This window comes from Mauremys mutica, chromosome 1 (genome assembly GCF_020497125.1).
Source record: "Mauremys mutica isolate MM-2020 ecotype Southern chromosome 1, ASM2049712v1, whole genome shotgun sequence".
Taxonomy (NCBI): domain Eukaryota; kingdom Metazoa; phylum Chordata; order Testudines; family Geoemydidae; genus Mauremys; species Mauremys mutica.
The window spans coordinates 132,391,716-132,411,623 of record NC_059072.1 but is presented as its reverse complement, the minus strand read 5'-3'; positions in this window follow the sequence as shown (position 1 = coordinate 132,411,623).

Here is a 19,908-nt window from a genome sequence, read left to right as displayed (position 1 = left end):
TTAATCCGGTCCTGGGGAGCTGCGGGCGGCCGTGCCTGCAGACTGTCAGTGTAAACAAACTGTGTCACAGCCCACCAGTGGATTACCCTGACGGGCCACATGCGGCCCACTGGCTGCAGGTTGCCCACCACTGCCTTAGAGAGATTGCACCAAGAGCAGTTGACAGTGTAGGACCAGAAGTGGGGTGGAATTTAACTGTCCGTGCAGAAAAGGGAAGCTTTAAAAAACACCACTTTTTTATTCTCTTTCATATATACACAAGAGAGCTATGGAGGTGAATCAGCTCTTGCAATGGCAGTCTGACACACAAGCACAACAGCAATAAAGACAGCAACAACTGTTCGGATAGATGGCATCACATCAGCAACAGTTGTTACAATGGATGGCAGAACTGTTACCGGCTGCTACTCCTCTGGGTCCCACCCCTAGGAGGAATGAGTCTGTCATCATTCAGGGAACCACTCTGACCCTGATGCTTCCCAAGATAACAACAGATGATGACCCAGAGTCATTCTTGGTTACTTTTGAAAGGCTGGCTAGGCCTCTCAATGGCCTCCAGCCCAATGGGCAATCCGCCTTCCTCCATTCCTCATTGGGGACGCCCAGGCAGCATACCAGGGACTTGATGCAGCAGCCCAGAACTATGAACAAGAGAAGGTGGCCACATTGGACCAGCTTAGTCATCAATGCTTTCACCATGAGTGCAATCCCCAAAGCAGAACCACCATTTGCAGGCTGAGACTGGGTTTGTAACATTGACCAGTAAGCCTAGTTGATGCCACTTGCCTCATGGAGGACTATATGGCTGTTCAAGTCATCCAGGGACCCTCTGCTATGGAAGTAACTGTTCCATATACACTGGAGAAGGAAACAGACAGGTATCCAAGAGAATTGGTAAACCCCAAGAGAACACATGCAGCTGACTGGCCATCTCACAGTTCCTGGGTAAGATTTCCCTGAGACTGCAGGCCCATGACTCGAAGCACCACACCATCTCCATTCCCCATGCCTACACAGGACATGACAATACCGCCATTTTGCCCTTCAGATGGACTTACTAGATCATGTAGACCAGGACAAGCAGATACAAGAGATATAGTCACAACTACTAGTAACCTGGGTATATCATCATGAGTTCCTACATCGAGCACATGTAATCCCATGTGTAGGGCATTTTGGGAAGGACAAGACATAGTCTAGGTTCCTGGCCAATACCAACACCTTAAAGAAGTCAAGAATTTCTGTGCATCATGCCCTGATTGCCAATTAGTAGCCCCTAAATAAGTCCCATAGGCCCCTGTAATGGTGCCCTTCACCACTCCTCTCAAACAGCTGGAGACCGCTTCTGTGCAAGCACCTGTGCCCTTTTATTTACAGTGTTTGTTCCCACCACCATCTATATACTGTTCATTCAATACAGCCAGCTCCCTGGGGGAGAGCTAGTCTCTTCAGCTAGCTGGGCACTACAGCCACAGGCTCCTCTCTTTCCTGTTCCTCTGCCCCCTTTGCTTCCTTCCTGCCAGCTCTATATAGTCTCCTGGGTAATAAGGCCCACAGGTGTTTTTCCTTAAACCCTTAGGCGAGCCACACCCAGCCAGCCCCATTTAATACTCCTTAACTGGAGCTGGGCTAACAGGGGCCTGGCTCAGATATCCTGGCCAGCCCCCTGTTACAGCCCCCTAGTATCCCTTACCTTGGTGGAGACCCCTTTGAATTAATAGGAATTGACTTTATAGGCCCCCTAGAGAGAACTCCTCCAGACACCAGCATATACTTGTTATTGTGAACTATGCCACCCAATGCCCAGAAGCCATACCACTCTGGCCTACAAATGATGAGGCTATTGCTAATGAGCTGCTGAAGGTCATCACATGGGTAGGGATTCCCAAACTAACTGATCCTCACAGACCAGGGAACAAATTTCACATCACATCTGATGAGAAAGGTCTGGCAACTATTGAAAGTCAAAGTGTTATGCACATTCATGTAACATCTGCAGATGCATGGCATAGTGGAAAGATTCAGACACTCAAGAGAATGCTCTAGCAAATCATTACCCAGGACTATTGACATTGGGACCAACTACTCCCGTCCCTACTCTCCACCACCAGAGAAGTATCGCAAGCCTCAATAGATTTTTCACCATTTGAACTGCTATATGAGTGACAGTCAAGAGACATACTAGACCTGGTATAAGAAACATGGGAAAGCCAGGCACCAAGAGCTGAAAACATAGTACAATGTGTTTTAAAGTTACATGATAGACTGGAGGCTATGGGGACATATGCTAGAAAAAAACCCCAAAAAAGCACAGGAACAACAACAAAGATGTTATAACAAAGGGGCAAGAATATGTGTCTTCCATCCGGGTGACAGATATATACTACTTCTTCCAAGCTCTGAATCAAAGCTAATGACCTAGTAGGAAGGTTCTTATGAGGTGGCAAAGAAAGTAGGAACTGTGGACTACTTAATCAGAAAATCATGAAAAATACCCAACAAATTGTCGCATCTATTTGCTGAAGCCCTGGAAAGCAAGGGAAACTTCTTCATAATGCCGTATCCTGAGGAACCAGAACTGGGACCCCAAATTAATGATTACCTGAAAGAGAGCTCAGTGCCCCTTGGAGAGAACCTAAATGAGAAACAAAAGCAATAGGCATGCCAACTAGTGGCCACTTTTCCAAAGGTATTCTCAGCTTTCCCCAGGAAGATGTCCTTGGTCCACCATCACATTAATACAGAATCCGGTAAAATAATATGACTCTGACCAATTGGGCTCTGACCAATCCACAACAAATTGAGGGGGACCATTGAGAAACAGCTCAGGACCATGTTAGAACTTGGGGTAATAGGGGAATGCCAAAGCAACTGGAAGAATTCTATAGTGCTGGTTCCAAACCTGGCTGGCTCACTGTGTTTCTGTATAGACTCCGGAAAAGTGAACGCAGTTTCAAAATTTAGTGCCTACCCCATGTTGCAGGTGGATGAACTCTTAGACCAGTTGGGAGAAGCCCAGTGCATTGCCACTTTGGATTTGATGAAGGAATTCTGACAGATCCCCTTAACACCAGATTCCCAAGAGAAGACAATTTTTTCTATGTCACTCGGCCTATTTCTCGGGTGACACAGGGTGGCAGCTACATTTCAACATTTAATGGACTGATAACTCCAGCAGCATAATCAATATGTGGCAGCATACTTGGGTGATGTAGTCATCTATAGCGAGGATTGGGATAAATTAGCTACCATTCGCCAATCACTGTGGAAAGCTGGGTAATGGCAAACTGTGCTAAATGCATGATAAGAAAAGAGGAAGCCTGTTACCTGGGCCACACAGTGAGTAGAGGGCAACTCTACCCCTTGTAGATAAATTCCATGCCTTACAGGCATACATGATTCCAACCAACAAAAGACAAGTGCATGCCTTCCTAGGCCTAGCCAGCTACTATCACTGGTTCATACCATTTCGCCACCATAGCAGCCCTGCTAACTGACCTAGCTAGAGAGACAGCCCTAAGATGGGTGTTGTGAACTCCCACCTGTGAAAGGGACTTTCAAGAGCGCAAGAGTATACTCTGCAGACACCCAGTGTTGTATAGTCCAAACTTCAAGAAGGAATTCATATTGCAAACAGGTGCATCAGAGGTAGGACTATGGACAGTCCTTTCGCTAGAAGAAGATGGAGCAGAACATCCGATAGTGGACATCAGCCAGAAATGCTTTCCTCTCAAGAGGGTATACTCAATGGCAGAGAAGGAATGCTTGGCTGCCAACTAGGCAATAGAGAGCCTATGGTACTACCTCCTCGGGGATGAATTCACGTTAGTTACCGATCATGCCCCATTGGGCTGGCTGAATGTAATGAAAGAGACAATTCCAAGGATCATGAGATGGTTCCTGTCACTACAATCCTATGCCTTCCAGACTTACCACCACACGGGAAGTTTGCATTGCAATGCCAATATTTTCTCAAGAGAAGTAACCTTTGCGAGCCCGGGCCAGACCTCAGCCTTGGGGATGGGGGATATGTCCTGGGATTTAAAAACCCCATAATGAGCACAGGCAGAAGGGAAAGAAGAGTCTTCCCTGCTTACAGGCAGTCAGGTCAATCACACCCCCATGCAGCTGTCAGAACTGCCAATCATGGAGACATGCACCCACGGCTGTGACCAAGAAAGAAAACAAGGAAAGAGAACAAAGAGGGAAAGGGGGGAAGAAAGGCCTGGGATAGCAGAGGGGCAATAGCCCCATGCTAGGCTGCCACTGAGAATCCAACAAGGAGACAAAAGCAGACTGTAAATTCTGGAGTTTTAGGGCTGATAGATTCAATTTACATTAATTACATTATAGGTGCTCCTATAATCCAAATACATAATAATGAGGAAAGATACATTTTGTGTAACAAAAGAAAAGATAGTTTTGTGGCTCTGAGAGCTTATTGTACATTGGCTACCAAAGGGCAGCACACGGGCTACAGTGCTGAACAGGCTGTGACAATGATACACCTTTTAAGGAAATAATATGCTTTTCTTTATAGGGTACTAATTCTAAAATCGCTCAGGAACTGAAGCACACTACCACCCTTTCCAGTAAGAAAAAATGTGTCCACCAGTTGTGAGGCAGCAGAACTTTGGCTAAGAAAGGGGCTGTAGCTCTTTGCACTATTTTACTGGTACAGACACCCAGGTACAGATGCTTTCATGGAAATTCTGGCTATATATCTGTATTAACTTTGGCTGAGACTTGGGACTATTTTCAGAAGCCTTCAGAAATTTACAGGAAGTACCTTTCCTTATATACAGTATTATTGTTATTTTTGTGTGTTAAACAAACAAATAGAAAGGCTTTTACTTTGCTCTCACTGTGGTAAGAAGGCAGCAGGGGGTAGGGGAATCTTGGCTAAGCCAGTTAAAAAAACTAGCCCAGTGGCAACCCGAGAGTTGAATGCTCTTTCTAGAAAAGCCTGGTCATGAGACCAGTAGTCTCGTCTGAAACTCCCTGGCCTGCATCATGAGCTGCGGCCAAATAAACAAACAAACAAACAAAGTAAAGTAAAGATGAGAGGGTCCACTGAGATTTGGGTCTTGCTGTCTCTTTCATGAGCAATGAATGGGGCAACCGCACAGACTTGGAAAGCTCTGTGATGCTCAGATCCACTGCAGACTTTCAAATAGGCAGAGCACAGGATTATAGGGATTCGCTGGCAGGATTAGCAAATCAATTAGAGGGCCTTCAAGGTAAACCAGTAGTTTTTATTACCTAAACCCACACAGGGAAAATCTAACAAAAACTCTTTACTCTAGCCAGCAGTATATAAGCAAGAACTTGAACTATGCAACTGAGTCCTAAGAAGCTTCTGTAAAAGGTGTTTCTCCATCTTGGGTGTCCAGGTCAGATGTCATGGGACCCTTTTATGCATATGAATCCAATGCCCATCAGAAGCAGGGAAACTCATGCTCAGCAGGCCCACCTGAGGTGACCACCTGTCCCAGGAGATTTTCACATTAACTTGGGTGGTCTCAGGCCCCTGAAAGCAAGTGTCTTTCTGCTCAGAAATGACACACAAGGTAAACAGAATGTATATCAGTGAGTATAATACTTTGAAGTCCCCCCCCCAAAACTAACACATTAAGTTAACCTGATCACAGCTCTTTTCTCTCTTCTTTTCTCCTCCAGTTCCCCTCCCCATTTTTCATAGCTCTTTACATCAGGCTTTTAAGATCATTTCGGAGCAGAAACTTTCTTCAGCTCTACAAATCAGCAGTTAGAAGAGTTGGCTGAAATTATCCTGTTTCCCTTAGTCTTGTGTGGTGCAATTTCACCATTTGTACCAATACAGTCATATTTGCCTTTTGTAATGAAAATAAACTTTAGTCCCCATCCAGTGATAAACTCTGAATGCTCCCCCAATAGAAATGTACTATTTAATAAAATTAAACGGCTTTTTGTAAATAATGTAGCCTGTCTCTGCCTGTGAAAACACTTCTTTTTTGCCAGTGAAATGAAACTATTTCAGAAATCCAGGAAAACAAGATTTTGCTGCTGACCAGCAACACCTGTAACATTATTGTGATTCATTAGATGGCTCTTTTTCAAATGCTTTTGGAAGCTCTGTTTAACTAAATGCATATAAGCTTTTGAGGGAAATACTTACTGGCAGCTGTGATGCAGTGCTTTTAAGATGCTGAGCATAATCAGAAGGAAAGTTTGTTCACTTCCTTAATCACTAGCCTCACTCTTGGATATTTATTTTCACATGGTGCAGGGACAGGGACGGGAGGAGTTTCTCCTTACAAGTTGTTCTGTTCTGTATAGGTTCTTATACTGCGCTGGTTACTATAATATCCGAGTACCTACACACACACTCAAAACCCCACATGATATGGTGTCAAAACGCACCCAGAGAACTTAGAAACCTTTTTCAGAAAATCCCAAATCTGCAATGGGATCTCACTGGACATATAAAACAATGAAGTGTATCTGTTTTTGTGCTGGCAGGGCTCAGACCCATCCTTGTATGTGCTCTCTACCAGTTAATATATTGCAGAGCCGGGACAGGTACCCCTACTGGCCCACAATATTAAGTTCATTTAAAAAGAAAAGAGGTCTCAGTCAATTTATTGTTGGTGAAAGGTGCTTCATTGACAGCTCTGAAGGATGAAGCCCTCTATTTATTCCCAAGAGAGAGAGAATTGCAGCCACAGCACAGGAATAGAAAAATAAAATGAATCTCCTGAGTGCACATCTGAGCTATGACACTGACTCCCCCTCTGTTGCATTCGGCAAGTTACTTTACTTCCCTGCCTCAGTTTCTTCCATCTGCAAAAGTAAGGGGATAATAATGCTGCCCTTCCTCCCTCAAAAGGATACTGAGCCACATATCAGCAAAACTTTAAGGACCATGATGGAATATACATGATAATCCTTAATTATAGGCATGATCTTTGCACAATCTTTACATTAAACCTTGATCAAAAGATCCTTTCCCTTTTGTCAGTGTGGAAAGATTAGTTAATGTTTGTAGCATGGTTTGAAGATGGAATGCATCATATAGGTGCTAAGTGCTGTATTATTAGAACAGGTTCCGCATGGGCAGTGGGTAAAGAAAACTTCAGTCTCCAGTTCTATCATGGTCTAGTATCTATCATTAGCACCAAATTCACTTTCAAGTCATCATAAAAAATAAAAAGTTAAAGCCTATAAAAATTTAAAAAACACACTGTGAAAGAAAGCCAGCTGTCTGAGAAAAACAGTGCTGGTGTTAGCTGGACATGCAGCTGCAACAGCAGCAGAAAAGATTTGCAAGGGAAAAGAGAATCCATACATTTTAATTTTGAAGTTCCTTTTGAAACGGGCCACAAACACTATAAGAGGGGGAAAGGAAAAGAAAGCTGGAGACAGTTAGGCTGAGTAATTAACAACAACAACAAAACTAAGTTAAAACAAAAGAGGGACTGAATGAAGAAAACTGTCCATATTCAAAAGAAAACAGAGCAAGGGAAAGAAAAACAAAATCCAGATGAAAAAACAAGGCCTGATCCTGCAGTCTTTCTCCCACCCAGCACAGATCTTGCAGTAACCACAATGGAAGTTCCATTCCTCGTATAGATGTAGGTTTCAGAGTGGTAGCTGTGTTAGTCTGTATCAGCAAAAAGAACAAGGCGTACTTGTGGCACCTTAGAGACTAACACATCCGCACAGACACACCCCTAGAACTCCAAGCAGGGGTATTCTATCTGCTACCCAAGATCCATAAACCTGGAAATCCTGGACCCCACATCATCTCAGGCATTGGCACCCTGACAGCAGAATTGTCTGGCTATGTAGACTCCCTCCTCAGGCCCTACGCTACCAGCACTCCTAGCTATCTCGAGACACCACTGACTTCCTGAGGAAACTACAATCCATTGGTGATCTTCCTGAAAATACCATCCTAGCCACTATGGATGTAGAAGCCCTCTACACCAACATTCCACTACAAGCCATCAGGAACAGTATCCCCGATAATGTCACGGCAAACCTGGTGGCTGAACTTTATAACTTTGTCCTCACTCACAACTATTTCACATTTGGGGACAATGTATACCTTCAAATCAGCGACACTGCTATGGGTACCCACCTGGCCCCACAGTATGCCAACATTTTTATGGCTGGCTCTCGTCCCCTAACACCCCTACTGCTTGCAAAAACAGTGTCGCGGGTGGTTCTGGGTACATGTCATCAGGCCCCCCTCTCCCTCCCTCTCTCTGTGAAAGCAACAGCAGACAATTGTTTCGTGCCTTTTTTCCTGGGTTACCTGAGCAGACGCCATACCACGGCAAGTATGGAGCCCGCTCAGCTCACCATCACCGTACGTCTCCTGGGTGCTGGCAGACGTGGGACTGCATTGCTACACAGCAGCAGCTCATTGCCTTTTGGCAGCAGACGGTGCACTAAGATTGGTAGCCATCGTTGTCATACTCTTGGGTGCTCTTTTAGCCAACCTCGGTGAGGTCGGTCAGGGGTGCCTGGGCAGACATGGGAGTTACTCTCAGCCAGGTCATTCCCATCTTCTGCCAAGCACCCAGGAGATGATGATGGCTAGCAGTCATACTGCACCATCTTCTGGAGAGCAGCCAGGAGATGATGGCTAGCAATTGTAATGCAGCATCTTCTGCCAAGCACCCAGGAGATGATGATGGCTAGCAGTCGTACTGCACCGTCTGCTGCCAGACTAAGATGTAAAAGATAAATGGAGTGGATCAAAACAAGAAATTGACGTGATTTCTTTTGTGAAATCAATGGCCTGCTAAACCCAGGGTTTTGAGTTCAATCCTTGAGGGGGCCATTCTGGGTGACAGTTGTTTGTGTTTCTCCTTGATGCAAAGCCACCCCTTTTGTTGATTTTAATTCCATGTAAGCCATGTCGTCAGTCGCCCCTCCCTCCATCAGAGCAATGGCAGACAATTGTTTTGCACCTTTTTTCAGCACAGAACTAGAAGCTGCAAAAGCAAAACCAGGCGAGGAGGGGACAGTAGCGCGGTGACGAGAGTGATGAGGACATAGACCTGGACATAGACTTCTCACAAAGTACAGGCTGGGCAATGTGCCCTGGCAATGTGCACATCATGGTGATGAGCTCTGCGTGAGTTCGGCATGGTCACCTGTGCTGATCAGCTCACCACACTGGCCAAACAGGAAATGAAATCCAAAAGTTTGCAGGCCTTTTCCTGTCTACCTGGCCAGTGCATCTGAGTTGAGACCGCTGTCCAGAGCGGTCACAATGGAGCACTCTGGGATAGCTCCCGGAGGCCAATACCATTGAATTGCGTCCACATTACCCCAAATTTGACCCAGCAAGGCCTATTTCAGCGCTAATCCTCTCGTCGGAGGTGGAGTAAAGAAATTGATTTAAAGAGCCCTTTAAGTCAAAAAAAAGGGCTTCGTCGTGTGGAAGGGTCCAGGCTTAAATCGAGGTAACGCTGCTAAATTCAACCTAAAATCATAATGTAGACCAAGCTGTTGGCATTTGCTCCAACCCCTCAGACAGAGACAAACACCTACAGGTTCTCTATCAAGCATTCTTACTACTATAATACCCACCGGCTGAAGTGAAAAAACAGATTGACTGAGCCAGAAGACTACACAGAAGTCACCTACTACAGGACAGGCCCAACAAAGAATGTAACAGGACGCCACTAGCTGTCACCTACAGCCCCCAACTAAAACCTCTCCAGTGCATCATCAAGGATCTACAACCTATCCTGAAGGACGATCCCTCACTCTCACAGACCTTGGGAGACAGGCCAGTCCTTGCTTACAGACAGCCCCCAAACCTGAAGCAAATACTCACCAGCAACCACACACCACACAACAAAAACACTAACCCAGGAACCTATCCTTGCAACAAAACCCATTGCCAACTCTGTCCGCATATCTATTCAGGGGACACCATCATAGGACCTAATCACATCAGCCACACTATCAGACGCTCGTTCATCTGCACATTTACCAATGTGATATACGCCATCATGTGCCAGCAATGCCCCTCTGCCATGTACATTGGCCAAACTGGACAGTCTTTACGTAAAAGAATAAATGGACACAAATCAGACATCAAGAATTATAACATTCAAAAACCAGTTGGAGAATACTTCAATCTCCCTGGTCACTCGATTACAGACCTAAAAGTCACAATATTACAACAAAAAAACTTCAAAAACAGACTCCAACGAGAGACTGCTGAATTGGAATTAATTTGCAAATTGGACACCATTAAATTAGGCTTGATTAAAGACTGGGAGTGGATGGGTCATTACACAAAGTAAAACTATTTCTCCATGTTTATTTTCCTCCCCTACGGTTCCTCACACCTTCTTGTCAACTGCTGGAAATGGGCCATTTTGATTACCACTACACAAAGCTATTTTTCTCTCCTGCTGGTAATAGCTCATTTGTTAGTCTCTAAGGTGCCACAAGTACTCCTGTCCTTTTTGCGGATACAGACTAACATGGCTGCTACTCTGAAACTCATCTTAACTCATCACTCTCGTTATAGGGTGTATGGTAACACCCATTGTTTCATGTTCTCTGTGTGTGTATATATACACACACACAGAGAACATGAAACAATGGGTGTGTATATATATATATATATATATATATATATATATATATATATATCTTTCTTCGGTATTTTCCACTGCATGCATCCGATGAAGTGGGCTGTAGCCCACGAAAGCTTATGCTCAAATAAATTTGTTAGTCTCTAAGGTGCCACAAGTACTCCTTGTTCTTTTCATATGGATATGTAACCCATACACCTTCTGAGTGCGATGTTCTGTCCTATCTGGTGGCACAGAGACCACTTAGAGAGAGATAACATGAGTCTGCTTTACAGCTTTAGCTAAGAGCTAGTTGGCTTTTAGCTTATGTGGTAGAGGCTCATGCTTTAAGTTCTAGAGGTCCCAGGTTTGATCCTGCTTGCCGATGACTGAGATCTGTCGGTGTTACAGATGCACAGCAAGGCTAAACAAACAGCGAGAAGCAACAAGGAGGGCTTTAAAGATTCTTACATTTTTAAGGCCAGAAGGGACCATTACGGTCATCTTGGCTGACCTCTGTGTAACACAGGCCATGGGATCCCACCCAGTAATTCCTGCATCATGCCTATATCTTGAAAACTGAAACCTCAGATTTTCTCAACCAACCATAGCTTTTTTTAAGGTCAAGAGTTTCATAACCACTATAGAAAGTTATGATAATCAACTCATAAATAAGGAAATCAGAATGAGTAAGCCTGAATCTGACAGGATTGACTCCGTCTTTTTTCCCAGCCGTAGATGGAAAGGGATATTTTTTGTGATCATAACTATCAATCCAGCGGACTATCAGGGTGGAAGGCTGTCTAAACCTGCTGAGACCAGATGCCTTCAGTGGAGGATAATATTATAGTGGAGAAGAGTTCTTTGAACTACTTCCTTCTTCCCACCTGATTCACCTTTCCAAGATTTAGCTTCAATCAGCTGTCCTTCATCCAGTTGCTGGTCTTGGCTAAATCCTTAAACAGCTGGGAGATCATGCTGTTTAGGCTGGTCTGAAAGTGATATTGACCTGAGTGTCTTCTGCATATTAGTGGCATTTTCAAGTCCGTGCTGTTTTACAGTCTCTCCTAGTGGTTCCATGTAACTGTAGAACACAATGAAGGACAAAATGGATCCCTATGGGACTCATCAGATGAGGGCCTTGGGGGCAGAGGAGCCTATCACAACTCTGAGTGCAGCCTGAGAGGAAAAACTGAAGCCATTTTTCAGCATGATAAATTAAACTGTGCTACTTCTCAGAGGCAGGACAGCAGATCAACTGCATCAGACACTGAGGAGAGATTCAGCAGCATGAGGCTCTTAACCACAGCTAAGAGGAGGTCACCCCTTTGTGCTATCTCTGCAGAACCCTGATTGGGGGATGGGTTCTGGGATACCGGCTGTATTAGGTTACAGTTGGAGGCAATCTTTGTCGAGCATCTCAATAATTTCCTCAGGAATGGCAGATCAGATAGTAGATGGTAGTTAGAGAGGTCATTTGCATTTAGCAGTGGCTTGGGAAGGCCATATGATTGTTGTTCTGAGGATTTATAGTAGGTTTCCGTCTAAGGAGGTGTTCACATTCACAGTTAGCATGGGTCCCAGTTTCTCTCGGCTCTCTGTCACTCACCAAGAGCACGAATCAGAGTCAGTTTTTATGCAGTACTTCTAAAATGTCCTGTCAGGTGAATTGGCTGAATTCAGAAAGGGAAGGTTATTGGGCATACACCTGTTGTACGGTTCCTGGGTTTCCTACAGGCCATCTCAGATGTGGGTGATTATCTTTGCGAAGTGGGCTCTCAATTTTATTCTGAAACAAATGCACAAGTCTGGTGCCTGCTATCCACAACAATGACACAACCTGGAAAGGAAATCAAATTCTTATTTCTTAGTTTTAGGTACATAATGTGCAATGACATTTCAGTCTGCTGGATGCCACAATATCTTGACTTGTTCTATAAATCCTCTATGGCAGAGGTTCTCAAACTGTGGTCCATGGACCACCAGGGGTCCGTGAGCTCCATTCAGGTGGTCCAAGGACAGTTCCCTCTAAGGTGTGCACCTGGGCAGCTGCACACAAGGGAATGAAGGGCCACTCATTTAATTAGTGGAGCTGTGCAGGCATGGCTCCACTAATTAGGTGCCTGGACCCAGGAGAAGGTGCACATGTAAGGTGAGGTGGTGGCCTTGGGGGGAATAGAGGGTAGGTGGAAGGGGGCAGTGGGGTAAGAAGAGGGGATGGGGTAAATTTGGGATCTGCGGCTGCCAGAGAAAGGGACAACTTTCCCCAGCTCCAGGGCTGTGGCTGCCAGGGAGAGACAGCCCTCCTTCCTAGCCCCAACTCAGGGGCTGCCGTGGTGAGGGAGAGGGGGCACGTCCATATCACTAGAAAGGTAAGACTACTGATATTAAAATATGAGTTGTGTGCTTTTCTTTGTAGAACAAAAAAAATTAATTATCATTAAGATTTTTTTATATAGTGCTTTTATCCAAAGCGCTTTACAACAGTTAGCTAATGGTACAAACAACATTTGGAAATATCATTAAGTGGTCCGCTGAGACCCTCAGCAATTTTCAAGTGGTCTGCGAAAAAAGAAGCTTGAGAACCACTGCCCTACAATATATGTTAGAGCCCTGTGTAACAAGACATAGTGTCGAGCACAGAAACCAGACTATAGCAGGGTGAACCTCTGCTCCTGCTGTGAGGGGTTTAAAAGTGGCCTGGCAGGGCTTGAGAGCGGCTGGTCTCAAGGCTGGGCTGATTGAGAAAGTGGCTGCAGCTGGGGCCACGCCCCAAACTGAGCCACGGCTGGCCCCTATAAAAGGCTGTGAGCCAGGAGCCCAGACAGTCTTCCTCTGCCTGAAGAGGAAGAAGGGCCTGGCTGCAGGGGCTATAGGCAAGGTACCTAGGGTGAAGCAGGGCTGGGGAAAGGCTGAGGAGCTGGGGAGCTCCAGCCTAGAAAGCCCCAGGCTGCGGCCTAGCGAAGGGCCAACAGGTACTAGGGGTTGCAGAGGGCAGCCCAGGGATAGGCCAAAGCAGCAGGTCCAAACCCTCCTTTGCCTGTGATGAGTAGGCTGATACTGCAATCTGCCCCAGAGTGTGGGGCTAGACAATGACTGGCAGTAGCCAATACTGAGGCAAGGCGGGGATAGAGGGTGGGGGTTCCCCAAGGAGGGGAGACCCAGAGAGAAAGGGGTTACTGCCAGGAGCAGCACCCCATGTGAAAGGGCACCAGGTCCATGGAGGGAGACAGGGGCCAGAGGACAGGCGAATCACCGGCCTGCAGAGGGTGCTCCAGTGCTGGAAAAGAGCTAATTCCCAGAGTCACCAGCAGGAGGCGCCACAGGGGTGAGTCCAACCCGTCTACACAGACATACTGCCTTAATTAAAGCACTAGATCAGATTTGTTCAGTAATTAGTTTTTTACCACTTGTCATTGAGGTAACAGATACTATTGGGCATGCCCACCTAGGGACCATAGGCTAATACAATCAGTATCTCCCTGAGGGCAAGAACCGCCATACAATACATTGGTTAACTGGAGCTAGAGGTCATGGGTAAGATTTATAATCCAGGTCTCTAATGCCTCTTAATTTAAACAGGAAGGGCATGTCTATACTACAAAATTAAATCAACTTAAGTTACATGCACGTACAGCCACCACAGTAATTAAATTGGTTTTGTATGTCCACTCTAGCACCTTCTGTCGGTGGTGCGCATTCTCACCAATGTGGGGCATTGTGTGGCACTGATACCCCCGAGCCCCGCTGCCTGGGGCTGACAGATGGAGGTGGACGGTGGGGCTCTTGCCTGTGCATCAGCCTAGCAAGGCTCTGGCAGCGAGGCTCTGGCCATCAGCCCAGGTGGTGGGGCTCTGGCTCTCAACGTCTGGTGGCTGATAGCCGAAACAGTCAATACAGCATCTACCTAAGTATATCAACCTAAGTACTATGCCTCTCGCGGAGGTGAAGTTATTAAGTCAATGTAGTGGGTGACTTACGTTGGTGGAAGCAACATTGTAGTGTAGACACTTACAGATTTAGGTCAATGTAAGCTGCCTTACATCACCAGAACTCTGTGACCAGGATGAAGATCCCCACAGCTTTCCCTGCAAAATACAAAAAAAAAAGCAATTTCCCCATTACCTCCACAGACATGCCAGCATAGTGGGCATTACTGGGAGGGGAAATCTTATCCAACTTACTAAAATTTGTTATTAGGTAATGATTTATGGGTTACCTTAAGGCTTAAGTTCTGAAACAACTTTTTAAATTTTCATATAAATAGTTTTGGCTGAGCTAATTAAAGTAAAAGTTGATTGATTTATGCTTTAATTTACTAAACCTTTTGCCACACCTTTAACGACAAGCCTCTTTCTTTCTTTTCCTGCTGAGGCAGATTTTCCATTACCACCAGGCCATTATTGCATGAAGAAAGAGTTGCCATTCCAAACATCATTGGAGGGTTCCACTTCTTCCTGGAAGCTGTTTAAATTACATATTTAACCCTTCTCTTTTTCTTAACATTAAAATCAACACCAAATGAACAAAACAAAATAAGCCCTCAGAATGCACTCTAAAAACATTACTATCTCTCATTTTTTTCTCTGTGCGAAAGAAAGCCAATTAGATTGAGGCATGTATTACCACCCTATTGCTTATTAAAAATGTTGACTGCTCTTCATACATTGGTAGGTTCATCAAAGAGACCCTATATTGTATTACCCATCCCTTCAATAAACCAGTTCAGATGGTTTTAAAAGTGTAACAGGAGACTTTCACTTTCAAGTCTGTGGTTGAAATCCAGCTCAGCTTGACAGTGACTAAGGCCCAGAGTCACAAAGAGACGTGTGTATTGCTCTGAGCATGCCTACCAGATTGGGTCCCAGAGGTGAGGAAGGTACCTATCTTGCCCAGGTCTGAGGGTTGCTCTGTGGCTTAGGCAGGAGACAGATATCCAGAAACCTGTCTCAGACAACAGTGCACATGCCCAGAGACAGAAACTTTGGTGCCTAGGGGACTGTTACAGCAAAATTTTTGGTGCTTACAAGGTTGGTCTGTAGCTAAGTGGTGGTTTTGTGGAGTGCAGTGGTGCCTCACACTGGGACTTCCCTAAAATCTGGAATTTAGCTATCTATGTCCCTTTGCGGACCCAGTCCTAAATCATTGTCAGCTGATAGCTGTCTGCTCAGTGATTTCTCTACAGTGAGAACTAGGCCCTGATTTGAAGCCCACTGAAGTCAATGGGAATCTTTAGATTGACTTCAATCAGCTATGGAGCACTCCCTTGATGATCAGAATCACTTCCCTGCACGCTATTAAAAGTGGTCATTTCACTTGGCCCTAATCAGCTCCTTTCCTGGAAAATGGAACCATGAATGGTATGAAGAATGACCTATATTTATCCCCTCATTGGTAGTCCCTTGCAAAGAGATCTATCTGTATTAGGCAGCGCTGGCAGTCCTACCTATTATAAGGTTACCCAAGCTTTCCCACAATATAACCCTGTTTTCAGTTGCTTGTAACATTGACAATCTTTAACCATCTAGGATGAAATTTTCCTTGTCGGGTGCCTGCCTCAGGCTGAATTTTGTTGGAAATTTTCAGCCAAAACAGTTCAGCCACACCTGAGAACAAGGGTAGGGAACAATACAATGTATTGCCTATATTAAAAAATTCTGGTGACTTTTTCTTTGAAGAGCTCTAATATCTCCATGCTTTGGAGCAGTAACTTGAAATTTGGCAGGAGTCAGGGGCCATGGGACTTTTTTTGTGTGTCAGGGATGTGCCTTTTGCTTTTCCTGTGACAATTTTGGCCAAGTTACAAGCATTTCAAACATCACAGTTCGCATATGCTCAGTAGAGACTTCTTTGATTTTAGCAGCTAAAATCTCTGAAAATTCCATCCTCACTGAGAGTGCTTGAGCCTCTTTCAGCTCCAAGTGCTCACCAGACTGTGCATATGCTATTGCCACCAATTGACTGAGCATGCCCCCTTCAGACCAGGGTTACTGGGGTGAAGCCAGACTTTTTCCTGTAATGGCTACTCCCGTCTGGGGTCAGGCACCGTCTGAGGTCAGGGAGCCTGTCTCCTGTGCTCTCAAAGACACCCATGCATCCCCCATCACCCAAGCAGCATGGAGGAGGAAGCTGTCTAATTCAAATGCAGAGAAGACAGAAGCTGGACAAGTGGGAAGGGAAAGAAGCAGATTTAGACACACTGTCTGGTGAGGCGGAAGTCCTACAAACAGTAGCCTCCTGATTCATCTCCAGAGCAGGTCCATTCTGTGCACTAAATGAGGCAGGTGTCCTATAGAAATATTAGTATGCAATTAAAGATTATATCGTAAAGGATACTCTCATAAGGGTGACAAATTAAGGTTGCACAGACTCCCAATTTATCTTTGGATTTCACAGATATTTGCTGACAGCAGAAGAATGGTGAGACTCCGGAATCTCGGATTCCATTTCAGGCTCTTGAGGGGAGTTCACACTAGTTAGGAAAGCCTCTTCTGATCATTCTTTCCATGCTTGGCCTCTTCTGCCCTATCCATTCCAACATGACCCTGTCTGAGTTATGTCCCAGTCCCAGTCCCCACTCCTCAGGCTTCTGCTCCCAGTCCAATTCTATTAATCCAGCCATTCCTAGTCTACTCCTCCACTGGCTCACTGTCCAAACCCCCATCTCCTGTTCCGGACACCCAGTCCCAGTCCCCTGGCTTGCCCAGTCCCAGTTCCCTTCTCCCACCCCAACTCCTTGTCTACAGTCTACTTGCACAGCCAGTTCAAGTTCTTGGGGCACTCCTCTTGATACCGGCTGCCAGCTAGACATGGAGCCATTGATCACTACCCGTAGAGCCTGATGATCTAGTCAGATTTCTATACACCTTATAGTCCATTCATCCAGCCCATACTTCTTTAACTTGCTGGCAAAAATACTGTGGGAGACCATATCAAAAGCTTTGCTAAAGTCAAGGAATAGCACATCCACTGCTTTCCCCTCATCCACAGAGCCGGTTATCTCATCATAGAAGGCAACTAGGATAGTCAGGCATGACTTGCCCTTGGTGAATCCATACTGACTGTTCCTGATTACTTTCCTCTCCTCAAAGTGCTTCAAAATTGATTCCTTGAGGACCTGCTCCATAATTTTTCCAGGGACTGAGGTGAGGCTGACTGGTCTGTAGCTCCCCAGATCGTCCTTCTTCCCTATTTTAAAGATGGGCACTATCTTTGCCTTTTTCCATTTATCTGGGACATCCCCCGAACACCATGAGTTTTCAAAGATAATGGCCAATGGTCTGCAGTCACATCAGCCAACTCCTTTAGCATTTGCATTCTTGGCTGAGCTCCCAATACCTGTAGGGTCCAACACATTGTCCGCGGTGGTTCAGGGCATAGCTCGTCAATGTACCCCCACCCACCACCCCCAGAAGGAAAAGGGAAAAAAATCGTTTCTTGACTTTTTTAAATGTCACCCTATGTCTACTGAATGCTGCTGGTAGACGCGATGCTGCGGCAGTGAACTACAGCATCCTTTTCCCCCCTCCCTGGTGGCAGGTGGTACAATATGACTGGTATCCATCATCATCATCAGCCTGGTGGCAGATGGTATAGTGCAATAGGACTGGTATCCATCCTCGTCATCATCCTATGAGTGCTCCTGACTGGCCTCCCGGTCATTCCCAGTAGACGGTACAGAACGGCTGGTAACTGTCTTCATCATAGCAACAGGGGGCTGAGCTCCATCAGCCCCCACCCTTCATGTGTAAAGAAAAGATTCTGTACTGCCTGGACTATCATAGCAGCTGGAAGCTGCCTTCCCCTCATTTCATTTCACTAACAAGTCACTGTTTCTTATTCCTGCATTCTTTATTACTTCAGCACACAAACGGGGGAACACTGCAACGATAGCCCAGGAAGGCTAGGGGAGGAGGGAAGCAACAGGTGGGGTTGTTGCTGGAGCACCCACTGTGAATGGCATGCAGCTCATCATTCCTGCAGGATCTGACACAGAGTGGCTGTGCTCTCTGGTTCTCTGATACACTGGATCTCTAGTACACTTGCCCCATATTCCAGGCAGAACTGATTCCATTTTTAGATACCATAAAGGAGGAATTGACTCGGGGAGTCATTCCCATTTTTGTCTTTTGCGCCCCCGGCTGATCTCAGCCAGGGGCACCTATGACAGCAGCAGAAGGTATAGTGCAATAGGACTGGTAACCATCATCTCATTTCCAATTTACAATGGCATGGTAGACGGTACAGAACAGCTGATAACCATCTCTGCTGTCATGCAAAAGTAAATGAATGGTGCTGTGTAGCGCTGCTGAATCGCCTCTGTCAGCGGCATCTAGTACACATACGGTGACAGTGACAAAAGGCAAAACAGGCTCCATGGTTGCCACGCTATGGTGTCTGCCAGGGCAATCCAGGGAAAAAGGGCGCGAAATGATTGTCTGTCGTTGCTTTCCCGGAGGAAGGAATTACTGACGACATTTACCCAGAACCACCCGTGACAATGATTTTTGCCCCATCAGGCACTGGGATCTCAACCCAGAATTCCAAGGGGCGGGGGAGACTGCGGGAATTATGGGATAGCTACGGAATAGCTACCCATAGTGCAACGCTCCAGAAATCGACGCTAGCCTCGGACCGTGGACGCACACCACCAAATTAATGTGCTTAGTGTGGCCGCGTGCACTCGATTTTATACAATCTGTTTTACTAAACCGGTTTATGTAAATTCGGAATAATCCCGTAGTGTAGACGTACCAGCTGTAGCAGTTTAAGTTTAGACATAGCCTTAGAAATCACAGAATATGATGAAAATAGGCTTAGTAGCTTTAGAATTATGAAAAAATAAAGTCCTCAAGACCTCGCCCATATGATGCTTGTTGTGTCCTCAAGAAGTGTATCCCTACCAAACCCATTTTTAAAAAATGGATAGAAATTCTGACTTTAAATGCTCATAACTTGAAAACAAGTGAAGTGAAAAGGGGTGTTAAAATGGAATTTCGGTTTTAAAGTTAACTACAGCAGACAATCCCCTCACCAGCTACAATATTTCATTTTTTAAAACTAATTTTGTTTTGTTAGGCGTATTTACTTGTTGGCTCCATGCAGAGGCTATTCTGTGCCTTTAGGGCATTTGGATGGAATAGGAATCAGGGAGGTACTAAATACTGGCATAGCCAATGGAAGTCAGAAGGAGGCTTCATAGCTCAAGGCATTTCTTGTGCTTTGAATAAAACAACATCTATAATAACCCACTGAAGCCTCATGGAAAACTGTAAATACATCGGGTGAAATCTTGACTGAAGTCAATGGCAAAATTCCCACC